The 21375-nt window shown below is 38.0% G+C and overlaps 1 protein-coding gene across 16 annotated transcripts in view; it reads right to left on the bottom strand.

Moving 5' to 3' along the window:
* The window catches only part of mbnl1 (muscleblind-like splicing regulator 1), a 61772-nt gene extending 57403 nt beyond the window's left edge, over positions 1–4369 (bottom strand). For 7 of the 16 annotated variants that reach the window (XR_007139113.1, XR_007139114.1, XM_027143213.2 and 4 more), the window contains exons 1-2: positions 4216–4369; positions 2958–3093 (exon numbers count right to left, since the gene is read on the bottom strand). The gene's annotated coding sequence lies outside the window, so the exon portion shown is untranslated. The remainder of the gene's footprint in view (positions 1–2957; positions 3094–4215) is intronic. The other 9 variants (XM_027143206.2, XM_027143212.2, XM_027143215.2 and 6 more) reach the window with 3 other exon arrangements.
* Positions 4370–21375: the final 17006 nt, after the last annotated feature.

The following is a 21375-nucleotide window of genomic DNA, read 5'->3' as shown; positions in this document are numbered from 1 at the left end:
TACTGTGAAATGTTTGTATTCCAATAAATCGTCAGGAAACGTCATTAAAAAAAGGCTCATATGCAATGGAGGTTATGAAAAATGATCGATATATGTTCGGCTAGCTATTCGATTTGTCCGGGATTCTGCAGAGTTTTTTTCTCTCAAGATTACTGCAACCAAAATACTTGATTTTGCTGCGGACTTTTTAATAATTTGTGATACAACAAGATTTCTATCCTTTTTTTTTGAATTGGTGAAATTGCTAGCACATGAAAGTTACTAGCAGAGTAGCTACATACGTAAATACTATTTCTATTCTATTTCTATTATAGCTGTGTTCATGTTCAACGCTTGTGAACTTTAGAGCCTTTTGGCTGAACGTGTGTGGCCCAGATTTTGAAAAACTGCAATCTGTTCTGAATATCGCAGTTTGCTTGTATTTGTGATCATTTTGTACAAAAATGCGCAATCCGTTTTGGACTGATTCTTGAATTACAAACTCCGGTCTCCAGTCTTGAATCATACTGTAGTGAATCCACGATAAAAAGCAGCGATACACCACGTCATGCACCGTGTAAACTGTTTCTGAGCCTAACATCACTGAGGCAGTTTAACACAAGACAGAAATATAGACTGACACATAACAGAAGCAACATTCAGGCTTCCTGCTAAATAACAAGAAGCTGAAAAGAGCCGTCAGAGTGAACAGAGAAAAAAGGTTTAATGTCATTGCACACTATGTGAGCATGACTGACAAAAAACACGAGGTGCAGCCATGTTTTCTCTCTCTCTCTCTCTCTCTCTCTCTCTCTCTCTCTCTCTCTCTCTCTCTCTCTCTCTCTCTCTCTCTCTCTCGTTCTTTCTTTCACTCTCTCACTGTCTTTCTCTCTCCCTCACTACCTCTCTCTGTCCCTCACTACCTTTCTCCCTTTGTCTCTAAGGAAGTATTTTTTTATCCATCTATTTATTTTCTAAACTGCTTATACTACACAAGGGAGACTGGAGTCTATCCCAGTTGACTCGGGGCACAAGGCATGGGACACCATCCAGATGTAGCAACCTATCACAGAGCACAATCACACACACTACAGATTAGTTAAAGATGTCAGTCAGCCTACCACGCAGGTCCTTGCATTAAGGGAGGAAACCGAAGAACCCAGAGGAAACCCCTAAAGCACAGAGACAACATGCACAGTCCACACCCCAATCACACATGTGTGAGACAAACCTGCTAACCATATGTTTAACGTATAAGAATTTACACCATGTGTTTTTTACACCCTTAGACTGGTGAAGTTGTTGGGGTTGAGCTGGACTTTCTGAGTGTAGTGTCAGAAAGAAGGATGTTGTTCTTAAACCTCAAACGGTGGAAATGTGTTTCTTCCTGTCTGCCTTGTGGATGATTAAATCTTTTACCTCTTTAAAACCTACTAAATATGGCCCCAGAATACTCAGCCAGTAGAGTGCATGCAGCAGACACCTGCTCTGACCTATCGGCTATAAACCATCTCACCAGCAGATTCAGGATTGACTGGAACTCAGATAGGTAATCGGCTCTTATTTTAGCTCTGGGAGTTGTGTCTTGTGCTCTTGTGAGTTTAGTAGCCATGGCATTGTACAGTATTGTGTTCCCACACATGCTTCCTGCACTAAAACATGAAGCAATGAAAGCACACAAAGACAGCAGTTAGAGCAGGGAGGAAGAGGAAGCTCAATAATTTCATTAGAGTGAGGAGAAGTGAGGACAAGGAAGTGTGAACACATCTCAGAATGACTAAGGAAAAAAAAAAAACCAACAGAGAACCAGACCCTCCTTCCGCATCCTCCGCCATCTTTAATTAGCTTACTGTTAGTGGCACTGCTATTAACACGACAGCACGGCCTTGACTTAATACTGCAATTACATCATTATACTGCAGGTGTAGTTGCAGAAACCAAGCTCAGATAGCTCATTTGGAGGGGAAGCAGTTGTAAATTCTTTAATAAGTTCAGTAATCGAGCTTAAAAAAAGTCTAATGCTATTTTAACACTACGGTCAGTATAATTGCGAAAGCTGAGGAGTAAAAGCAGAAGTAACTTCATGTTGCTAAAAGTCCAACAGCCCCAAAGCCACAAGCATGAAACTAGCGTTTATTTATTGTCACAAATGTAGAAGTTAGATTCAAAGTATTCCTAAGTATATTTATAAGCCATTTTTTCTCTAATCTCTTTTTCTCTTCCTTTCAATCTCATGCGTTCATAAACCAGCCAGCTTACGCAAACGTCACACAAGGACAGCGCATATTAAAAGTAAACTAAGTCTGTTATTAATGAATAAGAGAAGTTGATAAAGTAGAATGCAGGGAGTATTTTTACTCCGTTACTCTGCTACATGAGTCAGCATCTGGAACATAAAAATAGCATGAAGTCCACTACATATCATGTTCGAGTGCTACACTTCCTGTATTGTGCTCTGAATGCTTCATGCAAGGTACGGGACGGATGAACCGCGCAGCTAATCGAACAACTAACTCTGGGAATCAAGAGAGACCATAGAAAAGTTCCTCGCTGAGACCCAGAAGCAGGACATGTGGATTTATTAGATACCAAAGTGATGTAGTGTGAAGGCTCTCTCTCTCTCTCTCTCTCTCTCTCTCTCTCTCTCTCTCTCTCTCTCTCTCTCTCTCTCTCTCTCTCTCTCTCTCACAGTCTTACAGCAGCAGGGTTTCACCTCTGAACCTTTGAACTGGACAGAGAATCTGTTTATTATGTAGCGCCCTTAAAATTTCACCCTGCTCTGCTGCTCCATAAACTATCAAGCCATCGAAAACAAAACAAGAGCATTTTGGAAGATCCGTATTTTGTATTTAAAAAAAATAAAGATTGAATTAATTGTATTTTAAATAGCACATGGTATCATCAGAAGCATATAAAGGTGCTGGACACAAAATGTCTGAAAATGTGTGTGTGTGTGTGTGTGAGTATTTAGTTCATACCTGTGTGTAGTGCTGGTGCAGAGCTCCTTCTGAAAGCGAGACAGGAACTCAGTTACACACCACATGCTGATCAGCGCTATGCATTCTGGGTCAGAGTTTTTCTGATTGTGTGGTGCACAGCAAGCGGAAGTGACACCTATAACAGCAAAGCAACCCAAGTGTCAGAGTGTGTGTGTGTTTGTGTGCATATTAAAAAAGTGTTTGAGTCTGTACGAGTTTAGCAGTTTTCTAATATTCATAAGAGGAAAAAGAAATACGCCGGGGTCTTTATATGCAAAACAGAGCATGCCCGGGTGAGATTGTGTGAGTGAGTGTGTGTGTGTGTGTGTGTGTGTGTGTGTGTGTGTGTGTGTGTGTGTGTGTGTGTGTGTGTGTGTGGACTCTTAGACACTCAAGATCTCCATGGAAACCTGCCTTTATCTCATTTGCATCTGAACACACAATATGATTCAGAGACATATTAATTTCATGAGTCTTGCCTTCAGGCAAAGGCTTAGAAAGAAAAGACTTTTCATCTGTCGCCTCAAAATCTGTTCAATTTCAATTGAATTCAATTCCATTTATTTGTTCAGCACTGTTAACAATAGACATTGTCTCAAAGCAGCTTTCTAAAAAAAATAAAAACATAGAATACAATTTTCAAAAAAGTTTCAAATGAAGTTAGTGTTTATCTCTAACAGTTCTATCTGTGCTGACCGCAGGCCTCGTCTCAAACGTAACAGAAGCACCCTCAGAGGCTTCGCTGCAAGAAAAAAAGGAAGCAATGTGCACAACGGCTTAAGATAACAGTGCAGGGAGTGAAACAGGAAGAGGGGCGTGCCTGCGAGGCACCCGTGTGTGTACGTTCATGGGTGTGTGTCAGATAGTCGGGGTTATTTCAGTTCTCCTTTTAGGTTGCGCCAGGTGTGTTCGTTTCTGATTAATTACATTACTGTTCTGTGTGCTGTTGCAAGTGAGCAAAACATAACGTCACAAACGGAGCAAGGAGAGAATGCAGATAGAGAAAGAAAGAAAGAGAGAGAGAGAGAGAGAGAGAGAGAGAGAGATGCAGGGAACACAGCCGGGCAGTGAAACCCAAACAGAGACGTCTTTCTCTTTCTGTATAAACATTGCATTGTCAGTGTACAGAGGTAAACATTCCACATCAGGCTGTATGTGTAAAAACAACACACTCCTTTCTCACTCCAGCCACTGGCACTCGGCTACATTCTGTCACTGCAGCATGAGCTAACACCGACTCACTAAGATGTTTGCTTACCTTGCCGTCTCTCTAGCTGGCTCTGTCTGTCTCACATCCAATACACCACGTCCTTGTCCTATCTGCTGACTGCTGACAGGAAACAGAATCAGTCCGTCCCTATTTATGGTCCCCAGATGCTGCAGTACGCTGAGCGCCTGACACATTCTTTACTTAGCGCTGCAAAAAAGAGAAGGAATTGCCAGACACATACTGAATTCAAAAGGTGAGAGGAACCACAAGTGAGAGTCCACAGTGATCGGCTGAAAGAGATACGAAATCAATAACCGTTTAGCTCGGGGCGTACGTCAAGGTGACAGAACTGAAAGACTTTTATTTTTCCATATGAAATGAAAATGGAAGGACTTCTCCAGCAAGAGCTCTAAACCCCACATCTGTAGTGTAGTGTGAGTATGACTGTACCGAGGAAAGAGCCCTGTTTACTACAAACACACTTCTGATGTTAGTCTAAAGGAAGCTGCTGAAGCCAATTAACACATGTCTCAAATACACAAGCAGAGGGAGTGACTTACAACAAATCTCTTGCCATAGCTGTACTTAAAACAATAAAAAGTTGTTCCTGCTCCTAACATCATAAAACACTTTATGGACTCTGTGTATGATCAAGTGCACGACTCGGCTCATTGTACTAAACATAACCACAAATTCTTCCCTTTGAAAAAAAAAAAGTCCCGTCTCTGAAATGCTATAAACATGTAGTTTGCATAGACATTTACTAACTTCCCCGCTAACTGCGGCCAGGCTTATATTATGAGCCAGTTTGATCAAACAACTTTTCAGTTCATTTTTCAGTACAGAAAACCAATTTATTCAAAACCCGAGCTTGGTGTTTCCCCTGCTAAAGCACCATGCGCTCAACCTCAAATGCTACTATTTGAGTTTCTGCTCTTGCTAAAAACTGAATGTGTTAATCCAAGGTCTGAATGTGTAAATCCAAGGTCCACCAAGCTGCTACTGCCCTTAACCCTCAATTGCTCACTTGTATAAATGAAATAAAACGTAAGTCGCTGTGGATAAAGATGTCTGCCATATGCTGTGAATTTAAATGTAACTTTTCAGGACGTTGATTAGATCTTGGGAAATAAGAAATTATTACAACACAACTGAAGGTATGAGGTCAATAAAAACGATTAATTTCCGAGTGCAGCTTTTTGATGGCTTTGTTTGTCTGAGAATTCATGTGTAGTTGTAATATAATAAAGTGTAGGACTAAATGATCTAACATACGCATATATATATATATATATATATATATATATATATATATATATATATATATATATATATATATATATACGTATATATATATATAATATTTTTTTTTCTTTTTTTTCTGTTGCCCATTTTTCAACCCTGCTTTCAACACAACTTTGAGAACTGATTGTTCATTTGCTGACTAATACAGTTAACGTCAGAAGTTCACGTCCCACATTGCTGAATCTACAAAATATTAAACATTTAAAAGAAATGAGAAGGAACTTATGTGGTAGCTCATTGGCTAAGGTGTTGGACTATAGATCAGAAGGTAGTGAGTTCAAACCCCAGGTCTGCCAAGCTGCCATCGCTGGGCCCCTGAGCAAGGCCCTTAACCCTCAATTGTATAAAATGAGATCAAAATGTATGTCGCTCTTGATAAGAGAATGTGAATGAATCTTATAAATTACAGTTTTTAGTTCTGTCCTGAATAAGATATCATTTTGACCAGAATGAGCAGTGTCAATTGTTATTACTGTGTGTTCTGAGAAACATGTAAATGTCTTGTGTAGCCTCTGAACAGCAGTACTAAAATAATCTGTTCTAAAGTTTAATAATGAATCATGATGCCTTCTTGAGCAACAGTGAACGTTTGCACTTTTGGTAACAGTAGTGTACGAGTCCCTCGGTTGTCCTATGTGTGAAAAGATCATATAGCTTCTTTTGGAAAGGGTTCAATAATGCAGAAGATGCTGGAAAAGCAAAGAATGTGCAGGATCTGGAGGATTTTTCTGAAGGGGATGTAAACTGGTTCATCAGTGTACATTCTGTTATTTTGTCTGGTAAACTACATGTAAACATCTGTTATGTGAAATAACTTATTCAGGGCAAAACTGGAAAAAAAGGAATACATTTTCAAATAAATGTATTCATTTAGTGATTTTAACAATGTTAACAAACATCAACAGGCTCATATTCAGTTGGAGAAGCCAAATGAAGGAGCCAAAAGGTTCTCTGTTAGCCAAAATATTCAGACGATTTGGATCATTTTCAATTCTTTTTATTTGTATAGCGTTTTTAACAATGGACATTGTCTCAAAGCAGCTTTTCAGAAGAATAGAAACAGAATAAGAAGGTAAAAGTTTAAAATGAATTACTATTTATCTTTAACATTTATCCTAATGAAAAAGCCTGAGGTGACAGAAACGAGGTAAAACTCCCTGAGAGATATGAGGAAGAAACCTTGAGAGCAACCAGACTCAGATGGGACACTTTACAGTAAATAATATCAATGTCCTTTCTATGACATTTTATAATCATGGGCATGTGGTAGCCTGGTGGTTGTGTTGGGCTACCAATCGGAAGGTTGTAAGTTCAATCCCAGGTCCACCAAGCTGCCACTGTTGGGCCCCTGAGCAAGGCCCTCAATTGCTCAGCTGTATAAAAATGAGATAATGTAAGTAGGTCTGGATAAGGGTGTCTGCCAAATGTTGTAAATGTAATCAAGTGGAATTGTGAAGCCAAGAGCTTCCATGGAACTAATAGCTTAGAGTATATCAGGTAAAAATACAATTAATAAGATCACTCTTCTTTCTATTCAGCTAATATTATTTTGTAAAATCAGTAAGGGGGAGTGTAAACTTATGACCTCAGCTGTCCTATATATGTCCCTGTATAACCTTTGACATCTAACATTATAATGAGATAATGAGATCGCTTCATCCGTCAGTGTTTTTAATGTAAATGGCAGATCAGTGTGAAATATAAAGCAATAGGTTGAAATGAGTGTGTGAGTCTGTGGCTCCATCATGACCCTGACCAGGATAAAGCAGGTACTGACAGTGAGATTTACACCTAACTCATCTTTCAAACAGCATGTTAATTAAACATATAGAAAAATATCAAAAGCGTAAGGATCAGAGCTGCATAACACTACAGTTTAACTGCACATGGAATACCTTCAGTCATATTAATTAGTCATAAATTAGAGTCTCATCATTCAGTGGCAACATGTGGAAAGAGCTTGTTGCCCTTGATGTTTTTTTTTTATTATAAGTGAATACTTTGGCCCAATTTTATAATACATCATGTCATTTTAAAGCTTCTAGATTTGTCATAAACACATACTAAGTCACTGATAAAACAAACAACAACAAGAAAACAGGAGTGATAAGAGGTCAAAGGAAATAGCGCTCTATTGGGAAGGTGTGTGTGTGTGTGTATGTGTGTGTGTGTGTGTGTGTGTGTGTGTGTGTGTGTGTGTGTGTGTGTGTGTGTGTGTGTGTGTGTGTGTGTGTGTGTGTGTGTGTGTGTGTGTGTGTGTGTGTGTGTGTGTCTTTAAGAAGGTTGGGTAGATGATGCTGATCTGTCTACTCCTAATCATATCATCCATGCTTACTGGCTTCATCATATCAGGCTGACTGTCTTCAGCATGAAGCCTAAATGATCTGTTATTTTCCTTATTGCTCTGTTCATACCTTCATACCCAGTGTTTAATACCTTGCCTCATGGTCATGCTGGTACAGACTGTCCCACTGTCACACTGGTTGACACTTAAATGGGAAAAAGACGAGCTTCAGAGACAATGTCGTCATGTCATTGCTTCAATTTTTCCGTTCCACATTAGCGTCCATGTATCTTAGCACGTAGTACCAGAATGCACGATCCTTTGGAGCATGTACAGGAAAATCAAGTCACTGACAAGGTTTATGTGAAAAATCATATAATCCGGATTAAACACCTGTGGTCAGCGAGACAGAAAGTAATAACAAGAAATAATGACACACTTAGCAAAAATTTGTCAGGCTGCACTTTTTAGAAATACTAAAAATAGAAATAATCTAAAAATCAGTTCGCAGAAACACACACACACACACACACACACACACACACACACACACACACACACACACACACACACACACACACACACGGATGCATGGCTACATTGTACAAATATGTAAAAACATGCTACAAATACTGTTGAAACATTGTTTTGTAATTAAAATAAGTTTATTCTAAAAACATTAAATAGAATTTATTAAAAAAATATATAAAAGCAAAACACTATTTCACAATTATTTATTATTATTATTTTTTCTTCAAAATCATAATTTAAGGTAGGATCCCCATTGTTTGAAAGCCAATGTTGACATATAAAATCACCAGAACAAACACGCCTCTAACCCAAATGGGTCCCATCCCTGTATTGATAGCTCCGCCCACACATACATACGCAACCAAGGCAACTAATAGGAAAAAAATGTGTCTTTATTATAGCTGAAAGGAAGAACAATATGATTGCAGATGAACAATACGATTGCATAGAAACAAACAAGCATAAATGACAAGCATGCAAAGGACGGCATATATTAGTTCTGTGTAACAAAGCAAAACCAACGTTACTCACCGGTCGAGAAGGAAAAAAGCGCCTCGGGGTCTTAAGTAAAGTTTGCCACATATTCACAGATTGGAGTTTCCCGAGTCAATAACTCCTGAGCTAAACACTATTACTACACAAAACGCGGTTGTAGCTGCCTCTCTACATTACTACGATAGAAAAGAGGTGTTATTTGTGTAGTAACAGCGTTTAGCTCAGGAGTTATTGACTCGGGAAACTCCAATCTGTGAATATGCGCCAACTTCCTGCTTCTTCAGTTCTCTCCAGCGCTGGAAAGCTGATCCTATATTAACACGTCCTACTTCTTGCCTTATTGTAATCCTTTATTTGCTTTCTTTCTTTGTTTTTATCCTCCATGTCAATGTTAAAACCACTTTCTGCTAATGTCACACATGCGCACTGAACACTATATCCGCCCATATCGACAAGCCCCGCCCCTTTCTTCTCATTGGCTACACGTTAGTTTTGATTTTTGTTTTGTCTGTCGTCCCGACTCAGTTTTCTGAAGCATTTCTCAAATATCTGAGACCCTGCCTTTAAGCAAATTCCAATTTTTAGTTCACATTAAATTTCAGATTAGTTACCCATTTGGTTCCCATAGTCATCTGAGATATTCCTGAAGTACACAGAGGTCAAATTCTATTACGCTTACGTATTTACTGTTAGAAAAAAAACAACAACTGAGACTGTAATGTAGATGATGCAGTGTATTCCGCCCAATGCATCATGGACGATAGACTGTTAGAAAGTATTTGTTTATGATGTTTTTTTTTTCTGAGCGAACACATTTTGGGTCACTAGTGTCCACCACAGTGCCGAAAAACTATGTGAAAGCTGTGCCAAAAGAAAGTCTTCTCCACTTAACCACTAACATAAGAGCCTAGAGGTCAGTAAATGCTTCAGGAAGTTTGACTGGATCTGAGGTGTATTGTTAGCTGAGATAGACATAAGCCCTATTTGGACAGGATTAGTTTTACGTGGGGACGTGGAGTAATGCAATTTTACCTCAGGACGTCTGTAATATTAATTGGCCAATTCGCACGGGACAAGACATCTCAGTAAAACTAGCAGAAGTGGGAGGGGTAACTCACTTTATGCACCACAGTAACCTCATGTCGTCATGTGCGTATGATGTTGCTTCCTGTTATCACATGCGCAAACAGACAACATGGCGCCAACAAGAAAAACGCAAAACTGAAGCAGGGAGGAAACGCTGTGTTTAATCTCGGTTTGCGGAGAACGTCAGTTTCAGAGCAGTTTGAGACCATGGTGCATAATCAGATATATATATATATATATATATATATATATATATATATATATATATATATATATATATATATATATATATATTTATTTATATTTATACATGTTATATAAAACAGTTAAATTCAGTCTAACGATTCTGATTGGATTGTGGTGGTAATAGACACTTACCTAGAGCTAAAAGAAGTTTTGTGCCTCTAATGAGTGGTTTCGATCTTCTTTTTGCTTTAAATAGTGTGCGGAAAACACTGGAGGTTTGCCACAGAGTTGGCCCACCACCTACATCGCAACCGAATGCAACCGAATCTTCAAGCGCCTCCATGCTTGCAAAACGCGCCAAAAACTAATTTTAAACAGGAAATGACAGACCGTACATATTTACAGCGGGTCTATTCGGACGGGATTAGTATTACCTGAGGTAATTTTTCTGGACCTTTTTACAGAAGGTAAAAGTCAGCGTAATCTTTACTGACATTAGAACTATTCGGACGGGATTAGTTTTACGTGGGGACGTGGGGGTAAAGTAATTATTACCAAAGCTTCTCTGACGGGATTGATACTAATCCTGTCTGAATAGACCCGCTGTAAATATGTACGGTAAAATTCTGTCATTTCCTGTATAAAAGTAGTTTTGGCACATTTTGCAAGCATGGAGGCGCTTGGAACAGGAAGCATCATCATACGCACATGACGACAAGGAGGTTACTGTGGTGCGTTAAGTGAGTTACCCCTCCCACTTCTGCTAGTTTTACTGAGATGTCTTGTCCCGTGCAAATTGGCCAATTGATATTACAGACGTCCTGAGGTAAAATTGCATTACTCCACGTCCCCACGTAAAACTAATCCCGTCCGAAGAGGGCTATTGTCCGTAATGATTACCGAGATGGCACAATCGGACGGGACTAAAATCACAGAGAAGCTCTGGTAATAATTACTTTACCCCCACGTCCCCACGTAAAACTAATCCCATCCGAATAGGGCTTGGAAGAAGGGTTTGGAATAAAAAGTATGGTGGTGGTTAAAAAAAGAGCTCAATACTCACTGTTAAGTACAGTAGATGGTCTGTGCAGGAAGTCCTGGAAACATGTGTTGCATGAAACTGAGAGACACTGAGAGACTTTTACATGAAAATCTGGTATGCTCTAGTTGGATCTCCAGCAGAACAATGGACAATGTTCACACAAATGTCCCAGTAGGAACAGAAGCATGTTTTTTACCTGGCCATGACCTAAACTCCATTCAAACTCTATGATGTGAGCTGGAGAAAAGAAGAAAAGACCCAAGGACCCTCAAGAAACTGTGTACTGAACCCAGGCCAATGCCAAAAGGTGAATGCAGAGTATTAAATGCAAGAGTACTCACTGCACATAATCCATAATTTTTAGATGCTTTTACCTTTTATAAAGATTTCCCATATTCTCATGGTGACATTAAGCCAATCAAGGGAGGGGTGCCAATAATTCTGGAGCTGAGTGAACTAGAAGAGTGGCAGACCAGCATGGCAAATCATTTCCACTGCCATTAGGATAAGGATGGTGTCAGAATCAGTGTGTATTGTCAGCACTCCAACCATCACGAGTGGTTTCAATTAGTGTAGACAGAAAATAACCGTCAGTGTGATTCAGTGCACCTTCGCTGACCTTGTTGCCAAGTTACTGACTGTTAAAAAGCGAAATGCTGTGCATACATCGTTCAGCACACTGTATGTGTGTGTATGTGTGTGTTTGTGTGTGTCAGTACATTTGGGTCAGAATGAAAAGATGAAACAGTAAGCAGTTTTCTGCTAATTGCATCATCGTTAATGGATACAGACTCAAACTGTGTCACGGAAATATCTTCTGATTTTGGTTTATAACATATAATATACTCATATAATGCTGTGTACTATAGCAGCCATATAGCTACCATCCAGACGTGTAGCTGTGGAAGATTACAAGTTGGCCTTGCACCTGATAGATCTGTCATGAGGAAAGACTGCATGTGAGAGCCACGATGGAATCACGATATTCATTCATTGAAATGATTCATCATTCTAATCCATCACATGAAAACATTCTGCTAGTTAACCAGGACAAAATCAACACCATAGCTAATTGTGTAACTGAACTTTAATACCCTACAGGCTAGAGACACTGAGGACATAAAACTGATTTTTCTTATCAGTTATACCACACTTCGAACACTTCCTGACATTTAGTACTGTGTCAACCTCAGTATTTTTTAATACGCTGACTATGACTGACATGTTTTTTTATACTTTACTAAACCTAAAGATTAAAATATATACATACAGGGCATATCTATCTACATGTACAGCATTTAGCAGTCACTCTGATCCAGAGTGACTTACTTACTGTACATTTTCTTATTTCAGTTTATACACCTGAGCAATTGAGGGTTAAGAGCTGGTGGAACTTGGGGGACCTGGGATTCGAACCAATGACCTTCCAATCAGTAGTCGAACACCTTAACCACTGAGCTACCACATCCCACAAGCTATCAATCAATCAATCAATCAATCTATCTATCTATCTATCTATCTATCTATCTATCTATCTATCTATCTATCTATCTATCTATCTATCTATCTATCTATCTATCTATCTAATACAATAAAGAAATACAATGATTTTAGATGATTTAAGACCGACAGACACAGACAGACAGACAGACAGACAGACAGACAGACAGACAGACAGACAGATAGATAGATAGATAGATAGATAGATAGATAGATAGATAGATAGATAGATAGATAGATAGATAGATAGATAGATAGATAGATTTTCTGTTAAAATTTGACTGTCTCAAATCATTGCATTTCTTTATAGCTACATTGTAAGCTAGTCAATAATGCCAGTTTGTTGGCCATTCGCACTGATAGGATCTAAAAAGTGCGACCCACCTTTTTTATTCCTTCAAATAAAAAGAGTATATTTATATCTATATATACAAATATCAGTATCTGTATCTTTATTCCTTATGCTATATAAAGAAGGCGATCCTCAGTTGCCCAGCAACTAAGCCACACAACAGAACTCCATTTGCATGCTGGGGATAAGAAAAAAAAAGAGGTTTTAAAAAGTGTAATAAAAATGGGAGATGGAGTTGCTCAGGCGAAAGACATAATTACACCCTCAGTGAGCCAATCGGGACTGTGGAGGCTAAAAAAAAGAGAGCTCGGAAAGGACCACACCCAGTCCAGAAAAGTCAACAAATGCCTTTAACTACGAGGTCATCTGCTTATAGGGCAGCGAGAGACAGGAGACAGCAACAAACTCTAATATACTGAGTCATACTGAGAGAGAGAGAGAGAGAGAGAGAGAGAGAGAGAGAGAGAGAGAGAGAGAGAGAGAGAGAGAGAGAGAGAGAGAGAGAGAGAGAGAGACGCAAAGTCTGCTTTCCTTCCATTTCGAATCTTAGTGCATTACCACATCCCTGTTTAGCCAATGGCATTGCTCAGTTAAATGGCAGAGGAAAGAAAGAGAAAACCACAGAGATGTGGCACAAGTTACTTAAAGAAACCGTACCCAATGAGTGAAACAACAGTGTTTTTCATGCTATGACACCTGTTAGATCAGTAAATGTTTTGTACAAAAAACAACTATTCATAAGTGTTCAGAGTCTAACATGAACATATGCAGAGAAAAATCAGTCATTTAAAGCACATACTTCCAGGTTAGAAAAAATGTTATAATAACACTTTAAAATCAGAAGTAATTTATCATGAAATGCTTAAAATGCATGAAACAAATTCATATCTGGAAACAAAACACTCAGTAAAAGTCTTAGGACAGTGGGCTGATTGGTTGGAACGGCAACATCTGTATGATGAGACAGTCATGACAGGTTCAAGATTATATTCCAATCTCCGAAATCATAACTTATACAGAATCCTTGAGAGATGAATGTTTAGAGATGAAGAGCCTAAAATAGACTGGAAGTATTCTACTAAAATATCTAAAAATATATGTTATTGGTGACAGGCTCTGAGTAAAGCTCTGAGTATGTTGGTAAACTCTGAGCAAACATTTTTCCTTTTTTTTCTCTCACTACAGGGAAAGGTGTGAAAAGGTTTATTTATGGTAATCACACATATAATACAGACACAGATTCTTACACATCTCACACTGAATGACATCATCACTTATACCACTAGACACCAGTCTATACACTCATTAAATTATGTAGAAGAAATTGTGTGACATAGGGGACGTGGTAGCTCAGTGATTAAGGTGTTGGACTACTGATCAGAATGTTGTGTTTGAATCCCAGAGCCACCAAGCTCCTGCCCCTGAGCTGTTCCCTTATAATGATGTCTGCCAAATGCTATAAATATAATTTTCCCTAAAACTTCATATCACAAACACAAATACAAAATCTCCCCATGACTTAAAAAACACTGTGTACCTCTTTAGCATTTGTCTGTTTTTTATTTTCTGGACATGTCACATCCTCCCATCATCAACTGTACATGAGCTGTTTCCTTGCATTTGCCATAGCTGTGAGCACAGTGCAAATCACATGCAAGTTAATAAGGCAACTTGAGAAAGATAATGAAATAGAATACTATATTTAAACATAATGTATTTTACAGTAAGCACTTCACAAACACAACAGCATTCAACATCTTACTGACATGTTTTAAATAGATGCTTCGGAGGAGACGAAGAGAGAGATAAAAACCTACATGGTTGCCAGCATGCTAACTTACTGTATCGAAAGCAACCTAAGGGGAATCCCAAATGGCGTTGAACTGTAGGTTCACATACAAATATGCACATTAGGGAACTAAACACGCACACACTGTGAGAGTGAAATTATCTTGAGTGATTATGGTTGTAGGGATATTTGACAAGCCATGTTTTGATGCTGTCACTGCAGATCTCTTGCGTGATGTTTTAGCTCACAGGATGCCCACATGCCTATGTTACCTTCTATACTGCCTGATGCCTGATGTCACTCCTCTCACCCTCTGAACCTACTTCACTCATCCTGATGCTCTACTTTTCCTTAGAGCTTTTAACACTTGTGACTCACCTTCTATTGTTGTGCATGATCCCATAAGGATACTCTAAAGATCAACACCTCCCAAAATAAGTTCATGCTCAAGTCTCACTGTTCTTCAGAGGATAATCTTACCTGGATACCTAAGACTTGCAACTCAGAGCTCCACAGGATTGCGATGCTCATAATAAACATTTAAATATACTTTTTCTTCTGGATTTCTGGTATTGTTAAAAGTTCCATACAAACAAAATTGAATTGCAATTACATTTTACTCATGATTAAAATAAAAAATTGGTCAAAAGTTTGTGGACACCTGATAATAGCACACTTATGGTATGTTCTGTTCTGTTTTTATGTCCCATTAAAGATATAGTCCCCTATTGCTGTTAATAATAATCTCCATCTTGTGTAGGTTGTTTGAGTTTACATTTTGAAGATTCCCTTGGAAGTGCAGGGCCTTGTTTAAAGGCATGAACTCACAACCTCTGTCCAACATTTTAACTTCACTTGGGTACAACTTCTCACGCCGTCTTTTACACCGACTTTTGGTTTAAACCATGTGTTCATGGAGCCGGCTTTGTGCACAGTGGCATTTTGGGTGCCTTACTTCCTTCCAATTTAGTGGCCACAAAATGGGGAAGACTCACTGTAAGATGTCCAATACATTTGGCTTTATTGTGTATTTTTAAATCCACCTCTTGCTTTGGCTCTGTAGCTAAGTGCAGCAATCGAACATAATCAACTTAATAAACAACTCGTTTTCTGTGTATTTCCAGTTATACATGGATGCCTATCATCATCTGTGTTTTTGTATAATACTGTGGTGTATCTAAACTTTATGGAGTTTTGCATACTGCACCATGATCCTAGATAAAAAGCATTTCCTTCCTTATAAGTTATAAAGAGAAATGACAATATACAGTATACCACCTTGACATGATCATTTCAATTGCACAAACAAATCTTAAAAGGTCATTTAAATCTAAGAATATATACATTTTAGTTTCAATGCAACTGCTTAAAATGCAAGTTCTTCACATAGAGTAAAGCAATTATAGTCCAAATTCCCAGTGTTACATTTATTTTGCTTAAGGTTTATCTGTGACATTCAACAGTGAACAAATGAACGACATCTAAAAATATTGTGGTTTACATGAAAGTAGTAACTTGGTATCTATTTAGCACATGCTAGTGCTCGTGCTTGAGCTAAATATAACATTAAATTAGCAACTATAAAAACAACCTAATATACTTATCATATAGCCGAACTATAATACAATATGCTACAATAATACAAATATTACCAATAAATTGACTGTAAAATGCACTAGCCGTTTATGTACTGAAGTAATAATATTAACAAGTGTAAATCTTTGTTATTTACAACTAATAGAGGTGGTTACAACTGATTTCCTGGATGAAACAGTACAATAATCCAGTAAGATTTGGTTGAAATAACAAAGAAACTAAAAAAAAAAAACGTCATCGCTGTGAGATCTGTAATAGAAACCAGAAAGCAATTTCTGCCATCTGCTGTTTTAATTGTTACATTGCAGTTTCTGCTAATTACAGTATCATGACAGCTTTAGTAGCATTTCGGAAAACTTTAATGATTTCAGCATTCAGTGGAGTAGGAGTTTCAGGAATCACAATTGAAAAGCCAATCTATCTGTACATAGCATTGCACATTATTCTACACGATATGATGGCTTTTCTCCCTGGCATGAAATCTTGTCCATGAATTGTCCATCACATCATGTGCAAACAGCCTCAGGAACAGTTCCTGCCCAAAGCCATTAGAGAACTGAACACCAAAAAACACCATCATGAAATGTTCTAATCTATTTGCACTGCACACACTCACATCTACACATTTTATAGACTCCCACCTTATATTTATTTATTCCGAACCACAAATCTGTACAATACCTTACTACTACCTTACTATATTAATCTTAACTTTTATTGGTGTAGTTTCATTTATAATACACTGTTCACATGTGCAATATGTTAATACATTTCAGATGTTTCTTTTTGTTTTGTCTTCAGTTGCACAAAGATAGGCATTGTTAAACAAGTTTTGAAGTTAAATGAGGTAAAAATAAAAATTAATAAATAAACAAATATATAAATCACTGTTCAACTACCCAATACCAACAGATCAACAGACTTATTGACTAAAAATATCAAATTTATAAGAAAGATGGCTAGAAATAGCATTAGCCTGAATAAAAAGCTGCATCTTACTCATATATATAAGAAACTTTGCATAATACAATTTTATTATTGCAATAAACCATGAATGGTTAATAAAGCAGTTGCAAAGATGGACTAGTTGAGAAATATGTATATACTATTAGAATATTCATTCATTCATTCATTCATTCATTCTATTAGAATATATCTGGCATTATTACTGTAGTTATAAAAGTGGTTATTTTAAATCTTGCCACCAGGAAAAGTTCGGCAGTATCAATGTCCTGGACCTTGACTGAAACTTCCAAGACTTACAGTATTATGTTTGCAATATCCTGGGAAATTTTTACAGATGGAAAATTTCAGGAAAATAACAGGAAAATATGTGTATCAACTGGCAATTAATGGGATTAACTGGGAATTTACAAAATTGTAGTTTAGCCTATAACTGGGAACTTAAATGAAGTTGAAATAAAAAAAAAATCTTGCAGGATAAAACAGGATAAAATTGGTTAAAACAACCATATTTACTGCAATTTCAGTTAAATTTCTACCTTGCACACTCATCAATCCCACGCACACAACACTTTGCCTACTGCAGGGCTATTGAGACCAAACCCCCAATGCACTGTGCATTCATCCATAACATAACACACATCATTTCTTGAATATTGCACACAAAATAATATCCATCTTGGTGAGTATTTACATATTACAAAATTATATTTAAAACTCCAGTGTGCTTTATGTAAGCTATTGTGCAGTTATACCATTGTAAATACAAATACCTGCATGCATGTTAGGTTGATTGGCATCTCTGGAAAATTGTGTGTGTGTGCACGCCCTGTGATGGGTTGGCACTCTGTCCAGGGTGTATCCTGCCTTGATGCCTGATGACACCTGAGATAAGCACAGGCTCACCGTGACACGAGGTAGTTTGGATAAGCGGTAGAAAATGAGTGAGAATCAGAATCAAAAAGATATATGTGTATATATCTATTAATGTTATAAAAGTGTTTATTTTAAATCTTGCCACCAGAAGAGTTAGAATGGATCAACATCCTGGACCTTGACTGAAACTTCCATGACTTTGTATATAAACAGAATTAGGGTTGCAATATTCCGGGAATTTTCACGGCTGGAAAGTTTCCATCGGAATTAATGGTAAAATATGGGATTAAGTAAATTGAATTAAACATGATATTTTGAAGTAAAAAAAAAAAAAAAAAAAAGGATTTGTTTGCAAAATTTTCTTCAATTAGGCTATCTTTATTTACAAGTTTAAAAAAAATCACTTTTTACAGTGAATACAGTGTACATTATGCAATAACAATGTGCAATAACCTTACATTTAATTAATACCATTTCGATCATAGTACATCCCTGCATCTCATTCTAATATATTCCATTCTATCATCTATAGCAGAACTGTACATACAATTTATTATGTTGGCTTTGTAGAAGCCAACATTCTGTTTTCTGTTATAAGCTTATTATTATTAATGGTGCTTGCTAAAGCAACTTTCTTATTCTCTTGCTTACTTATTATTAATGGTGCTTGCGAAGCATCATTTTTGTTATTCTGCATACTTATTAATGGTGCTTGCAAAGCATCATTATTGTTATTCTGCATACTTATTATTATTATTATTATTATTATTATTATTATTATTATTATTATTATTATTGGTGCTTGCAAAGCATCATTATTGTTATTCTGCATACTTATTATTAATGTGCTTGCTGAAGCACATTCTTATTCTCTTGCATACTTCTTCTTCTTCTTCTTCTTCTTCCGGACACTTTTATTGTGTATTGTGTAACTTGTCCCGCAGCTTTTGTCCTAGACCCATAAATGAGGTGTCAGCGACTGGCTCACTGAGGAGAGGTGTGCTATGACTTTTATAAGCGATCCGACCAACGATGTTCGCACAGCGGACGAAAAAGCGTCCAAAAAGTCCCATAGACATGAATGTGAAATTCCTAAAACTCCTTTAAGCTCTCACACACGCAGCGTGCGCAGAGCTCAGGCACGGCTTCTCTCTCGGCAACCTTAAACACTCAAAGAGCCATTTGGAGCCGTTTCCCACAGGAAAAATACCACAGGGAGCCACAAAACCCATTTGACATCTAAAATGAAGATAACACTGCATATATCGTTTTTTTTACCTTTATGGAAAGTATAGAAAAAACTGTAGTGTGTTGCATTTATGAAATCAAATAACTGCTACCGATTAAACGCAATTTTATTTCTGCAGGCAAACAAAAATATTTTGAACAGTTTGAACTAACCTGAAGAAAAAAGACGCTGGGTTGAAGGTTACTTTCAAATAAAATGTTTAATATATAATTGAGTCCTTCGTATTCATGACCAGGGCTCTCAAGTTTTGAAGACAGGCAAGCATGACATCTCCAACCCCTCGCTTTCTTTCACTGGATGTTGTGTTAAATCTTTCCCAGATAGTGATATTTTCTGATTGGCTATTGTGTAGCCTCTTTTTTGATTGGCTGATAAGTGTCAGGCTCGACTAAGAACTGAGACGCGCTTTATTCCTGCCCGGTTCCACAGAAGAGACAGCAGTGCGGACTGATACATTTTGGGTGCTGCGGCTTATACAGTATGATATATATAATATATATGATAGTCAAAAAGTTTTTCTGCGTGAGAATACGATGTGTGGCGGGAGAGCGTGAGAAAAGACCCAAATGTGTGACTGTCACTCTCAATGCGTGACACTTGAACGCCCTGCATGACATAAAAAAAATTTTACTTGCCGGCTGCAGCAAACCAAAACTGAGCCTGCTTCTGTGTGTCGGATTTCGCAAGTCGGCAGTTATGACGCATATTTTGAGCGACCAAAAAAAAAAAAAAATTAAACACGGTTTATTTTAATGTTACAAGAGCATCATTATCTTAGAATTTAGAATTTTTTTTTTTTTTTAAATCTAACTAACAAAGATAAAAGATTTAAGTTAAATATTTATTTTCCAAATCTACAGGGAGCCGCAGCAGAGGGATGAAAGAGCCACTTGCGGCTCGGGAGCCGCGGGTTGCCGACCCCTGTCCTAGTCAATGTAGATGTAAAGGAGACTCTCAATACATGTAACTATCAACTCCACACTATCCATCCAATGATTCCAAAAGTATTGGCCCCCTGGTGACGGCACTCGACACCATGTGACGTCACGTGTAGCCCCGCCCCCAAAATTAGCGAAATCAAAAATTTCGCACATGAACATGTCATATATCAAAACACTCAGCACATGAGGGGAACTGACGTCACGTGTAGCCCCGCCCCCAAAATTAGCGAAATAAAAAATTTAGCACAACATGGACATGTCATATATCAAAACACTCAGCACAATGAGGGGAACTGCCCCTGGGTATTTTGGTCACGTCATGTGGGGCAGTTCATGTGGGGTCACATCATGTGGGGCAGTCACGTGATGTCACGTGAAAAAATAAAAAAATTGCACAACATGGATGTGTCATATATCAAAACACTCAGCACAATAAGGGGAACTGCCTGATGGGTATTCGGATCACGTCACATGCTCATGTCCGCTCACCTCCAAAAGTATTGGCACTCTAGCGATCCAGTAATGCTCAGCACAATGAGGGGAACTGTCTCACGTGTATTTTGGTAACGTCACGTGATGCCTTTGCGAATACTTGCACCGTCAAAGCCAACATCAAAGTTTGTCACGACAAACTTTACAAATCTAGTTATTATTATTCTTCTTAGCCAAAAATTTATCAAGAGTAACTCCTCCTAGGGCTTTCGAGCCACATGCACCAAATTCGGATATGTCGTAGACCCTGGTCTGAAGTTTGTTGCTTCTATTTCTCTAAGCGATCGTGGCAGAGCTTAGAGGAATTTTCGGTTTTCCCATAGTCGACGATCGAACATCCCATAGACTTGAATGGGGAATTCCGAAAATTCCTCTAAGCTCTCACACACGCAGCGTGCGCAGAGCTCAGGCATGGCTTCTGTTCTGTGTTCTATGCAGTATAATAAGTGGAATCCCATAATGACTGCAGTATTGACATGAAATGTCCAAACCCTCAGTAGCCACTTTTCGCCAAAAGTATT

The sequence above is a fragment of the Tachysurus fulvidraco genome, chromosome 22, assembly GCF_022655615.1.
Source record: "Tachysurus fulvidraco isolate hzauxx_2018 chromosome 22, HZAU_PFXX_2.0, whole genome shotgun sequence".
NCBI lineage: Eukaryota > Metazoa > Chordata > Actinopteri > Siluriformes > Bagridae > Tachysurus > Tachysurus fulvidraco.
This window is presented reverse-complemented; position numbering and strand designations above follow the sequence as displayed.